The following is a 5,483-nucleotide window of genomic DNA, read 5'->3' on the forward strand; positions in this document are numbered from 1 at the left end:
AGTATTCCGATCAGCAGTCCTTCAGTGCACCACCAGCACCTATCAGTGCACCACCGCTTCAGAGTTTCCAGGTCGTCAGCCCCAGCAGCCGAGGGCTTCTTTTACTTGTGACAACACGAGGCACATTGCTAGGTATTGCCCTCGCGCACCAGGTGGCTCTCAGCATCAGAGTTCTCGTGCCATGGTACAGGCACCAGATGTTCCCCAGCCCGCCCAGCCAGCTAGGGGTGGAGGTAGAGGTGCTAGAGGTGGAGGTAGAGGTCCTAGAGGTGGAGCTCAGGCCGCTAGAGGTGGAGGCCAGCCAGTAGCATGCCGTCCCAGAGATGTGGTTCAGGATGGTGGGGCCCAGCCCCGATGTTATGCTCTTCAGGCCAGGCCCGAGGCTGAGGCTTCAGATGCAGTTATTACAGGTACGGTTCTGGTTTGTGATAGAGATGCTTCAGTGTTGTTTGATCTGGGGTCTACGTATTCGTATGTGTCATCTTATTTTGCCCCGTATTTTGTCATGCCTAGTGATGCATTGGGTATTCCTGTTTATGTGTCTACACCGATGGGTGATTCTATTATGGTCGATCGAGTCTATCGTTCTTGTATTATGGTGATTGAGGGTCTTGAGACTCGTGTAGATTTGTTGCTTCTAGACATGGTGGACTTCGATATTATATTGGGGATGGACTGGTTATCACGCTATCTTGGACTGTCATGCCAAGACTGTGACCTTAGCTTTACCGGATATGCCTCGTTTAGAGTGGAGAGGGACTCCTGGTCATTCTACCCGCAGTGTTATATCGTATGTGAAGGCTCGCCGTATGGTCGAGAAGGGGTTTGGCCTATTTAGCCTATGTTCGTGATTGTAGCACTAAGGTTCCTTCTATTAATTATGTGCCCGTTGTTCGTGAGTTTCCTGATGTTTTCCCTTTAGACCTGCCAAGAATGCCACCCGACAGGGATATTGATTTCTGCATTGATTTGGCTCCGAGCACTCAGCCCATTTCTATCCCGCCGTATTGTATGGTGCCGCTGGAGCTGAAAGAGTTAAAGGAACAGTTGCAGGATTTGCTTGAGAAGGGTTTCATTAGACCCAGTGTTTCGCCTTGGGGTGCGCCGATGTTATTTGTCAAGAAGAAGGATGGGTCAATGAGAATGTGTATTGATTACCGGCAATTGAACAAGGTTATAGTCAAGAATAAGTATCCGTTGCTGAGGATTGATGATTTGTTTGACCAGCTTCATGGTGCCAGGGTATTTTCAAAGATTGACTTGCGACTGGCTACCATCAGTTGATGATTAGGGCATCCGATGTCCTAAGACAGCTTTCCGCACTCGGTACGGGCATTATGAGTTCTTGGTTATGTCATTCGGGTTGACAAATGCCCCAGCAGCTTTCATGGACTTGATGAACCGAGTGTTCAGGCCTTATTTGGAGTCGTTCGTGATAGTCTTCATTGATGATATATTGATATATTCCCGCAGCTAGGAGGAGCACGAGCAGCACCTTAGAGTGGTTCTTCAGGCTCTGAGGGATAGTCGGTTATATGCTAAGTTCTCGAAGTGTGAATTCTGGTTGAGTTCAGTTGCATTTCTTGGTCATGTCGTATCAGCAGAGGGTATTCAGGTGGACCCAAAGAAGATTGAGGCAGTCAAGAACTGGCCTAGACCAGCATCAGCTACAGAGATTCGGAGCTTCTTGGGGTTGGCAGGCTATTATCGCCAGTTCGTGGAGGGGTTTTCATCTATTGCAGCCCCGATGACCAGATTGACCCAGAAGGGTGCCCAGTTCAGATGGTCGGATAAGTGTGAGGCGAGCTTTCAGAAGCTCAAGACAGCTCTGACTACGGCATCGATGTTGGTTTTGCCCACAGGTTTAGGGCCTTATACAGTTTATTGTGATGCTTCCCGTGTTGGGCTTGGAGCAATGTTGATGCAGGATGGCAAGGTCATTGCCTATGCTTAGAGGCAGTTGAAGATTCATGAGAAGAACTATCCGGTTCATGATTTGGAGTTGGCAGCCATAGTTCACGCATTGAAGATTTGGAGGCATTATCTGTATGGCGTGGCATGTGAGGTGTTCACGGATCACAAGAGTCTTCAGTACTTGTTCAAGCAAAAGGAGTTGAATTTGAGGCAGAGGAGGTGGTTGGAGTTGTTGAAGGATTATGATATCACCATTTTATATCATCCGGGAAAGGCCAATGTGGTGGCCGATGCTTTGAGCAGGAAGTCAGCCAGTATGGGCAGTCTTGCTTATATTCCGGTCGGTGAGAGGCCGCTTGTTTTGGATGTTCAGGATTTAGCCAATCAGTTCGTGAGACTGGATGTTTCTGAGCCCAGTCGTGTGTTAGCTTGCACGGTCACTCGTTTTTCATTATCAGAGCGTATCCGTGATCGGCAGTATGATGATCCCCATTTATGTGTCCTTAGAGACACGGTGCAGCGCCGAGGTGCCTAGCAGGTTACCTTAGATGATGATGGAGTTTTGAGATTGCAGGGCCGAGTATGTGTGCCTAATGTGGATGGGCTACAAGAGTTGATTTTGGAGGAGGCCCATAGCTCCCGACACTTTATTCATCCGGGCGCAGCAAAGATGTATCAGGATTTGCGGCAGCATTATTGGTGGCGTAGAATGAAGAAGGATATCGTAGCATATGTGGCTCGTTGTTTGAATTGTCAGCAGGTTAAGTACGAGCATCATAGGCCTGGTGGTATATTTCAGAGGATTGAGCTTCCCGAGTGGAAGTGGGAGCGGATCACCATGGATTTTATTACTGGACTTCCGCTGACTCGGAAGAAGTTCGACGCAGTATGGGTCATTGTTGATAGGCTAACCAAGTCAGCACATTTCATTCCTGTGGCAGTCTCCTATTCTTCTGAGAGGTTAGCTGAGATCTACATTCGGGAGATTGTTCGCCTTCATGGTGTGCCTGTATCTATCATTTCGGACCGGGGTACGCAGTTTACCTCGCGCTTCTGGAGAGCAGTTCAGCGAGAGTTAGGCACACGGGTTGAGTTGAGCACAGCATTTCATCACCAGACGGAAGGTCAGTCCGAGCGGACTATTCAGATTTTGGAGGATATGCTCCAAGCTTGTGTTATTGACTTTGGAGGCTCGTGGGATCAGTTTTTGCCTTTAGCAGAGTTTGCCTACAACAACAGCTACCAGTCGAGCATCCAGATGGCTCCTTATGAGGCCTTATATGGTAGGCGGTGTCGGTCTCCGGTTGGATGGTTTGAGCCGGGAGAGGCTCAATTGTTGGGTACGGATATGGTTCAGGAAGCCTTGGACAAGGTCAGGATCATTCAGGATAGGCTTCGTTCAGCTCAGTCCAGGCAATAGAGCTATGCAGACCGCAAGGTTCGAGATATGGCTTTTATGGTTGGTGAGCGGGTATTGCTCCGAGTGTCGCCTATGAAGGGCGTGATGAGATTTGGGAAGAAGGGCAAGCTTAGCCCTAGGTTCATTGGTCCGTTTGAGATTCTTGATCGAGTGGGAGAGGTGGCTTATAGACTTGCTTTGCCGCCGAGCTTATCAGTCGTGCATCTAGTGTTTCATGTGTCCATGCTTCAGAGGTATCACAGTAATCCAGCCCACGTGTTAGATTTCAGCTCTGTCCAGTTGGACAAGGACTTGTCTTATGAGGAGGAGCCGGTGGCTATTCTAGACCGGTAGGTTCGCCAGTTGAGGTCATAGAGTTTCCCTTCTGTTCGTGTTCAATGGAGAGGTCAGCCTCCTGAGGCATTGACCTGGGAGTCCGAGTCCGATATGCGGAGCCGTTATCCTCATCTTTTCCCCGACTCAGGTACTTCCTTCTTCTGTCCGTTCGAGGACGAACAGTTGTTTCAGAGGTGGAGAATGTGACGACCCAAAGGGTCATCACCTGTTTTTAATTGAATTCTGTGTCTCCGAGGCCTTGAAAACCTCATTTAGAGTTGCCTCGATTTGCGTGCACAGTCCGGGCGCGTAACGGGAAAGCTTAAATATGAAATTCTGTGACAAAAGCTAAGTTTTGATGTTAAAATGAATAAATTTGACCTTGGTTAATATTTTGGGTAAACGGACCCGGACCCGTGATTTGACTGTCCCGGAGGGTCCGTAGGAAAACATGGGACTTGGGCGTATGCCCGGAATCGAATTCCGAGGTACCAAGCCCGAGAAATGAATTTTTTAGTAAAATTGTTTTCTGAAATTGGAAATGAAATCTGATTAGAAAGCGATGGTATCGGGCCCGTATTTTGGTTCTGGCGCCTGGTGCAGGTCTTATATATGTTTTAAGTCCTTCCTGTGAAATTGGATTGAAAACGGACATCGTTTGACGTGATTCGGGCCTAAATTGAAAAATTTGATGTTTTATGAAGTTTGAAAGAATTCTTGGATTTTGGGGTTTAATTCAATGTTTATGATGTTATTTTGGCGATTTGATCGTGCGAATAAGTTCGTAGGATGTTTTTGAGGTTGTGTGCATATTTGGTTTGGAGCCCCGAGGGCTCGGGTGAGTTTTGGATAGGCCACAGGTTGCATTTTAGAACTTGGAAATTAGCTGATTTGCGAAGCCTGGCTTGCAAATGCGAGCTCGCAAATGCGAAGGTTTACTCGCAAATGCGAGATATCCCAGACCTGACCCTCCATCGCAAATGCGATAATTCACTTCGCAAATGCGAAGGTGCCCATGATGGCCAGGAATCGCAAATGCGACCAAATGGTTCGCAAATGCGGAACTGGACTGTCGCAAATGCGATATTTTTTGTCGCAGATGCGAAGTCCCTCATTTTGTTCAGTGTTCGCAAATGCGAACTTCACTTCGCAATTCCCATATCTGAGGGTCGGGGTTCACAATTGCGAACCCCTGTTCGGAATTCCCATATCTGAGACCTGCAATTTTTACACTTAAACGATTTTGAGCTTCATTTTTTCATATTTTCTCAAACCCAAACACACTTAGGCGATTTTTCAAGAACAAGACTTCTTCCAAATCATTTGTAAGTTAGTTTTTACTCATTTCTTTCAATCATTAACATCTTTTAACATGATTTCAACCTAAAATCAAAGATTTTCATGGGGGAAATTGGGTGTTTTGGGTAGAACCTAGATTTTTCAAAAATTGGAGATTTGGACCTCGATTTGAGGTCCGATTTCAAAACAAATTACATGTTTGAGTTCGTGGGGGAATGGGTAATCGGGTTTTGACCATGTGGGCTCGGGGGCGATTTTTGACTTTTTGGGTAAAACTTTGGGAAACTCATTTTCATGCATTGCGGTTGATTCATTTAGTGTTTATTAATGTAATTAAGTAATTTGTGATTAGATACGAGCGAATTGGCGGTGGAATCACGGGGTAAAGCTACAATTGAGGCTTGAGTTGTATTCAAGGCATTGAGGTAAGTGTTTGGTCTAACCCTAGCTTGAGGGATTAGGAGTTGAGTCTTAATTGTTAATTGCTTCTTGTTGAGTACGACGTATAGGCATGGTGACGAGTATCTATACGTTG

This window comes from Nicotiana attenuata, unplaced genomic scaffold, assembly GCF_001879085.1.
Source record: "Nicotiana attenuata strain UT unplaced genomic scaffold, NIATTr2, whole genome shotgun sequence".
In the NCBI taxonomy this organism is placed as follows: domain Eukaryota; kingdom Viridiplantae; phylum Streptophyta; class Magnoliopsida; order Solanales; family Solanaceae; genus Nicotiana; species Nicotiana attenuata.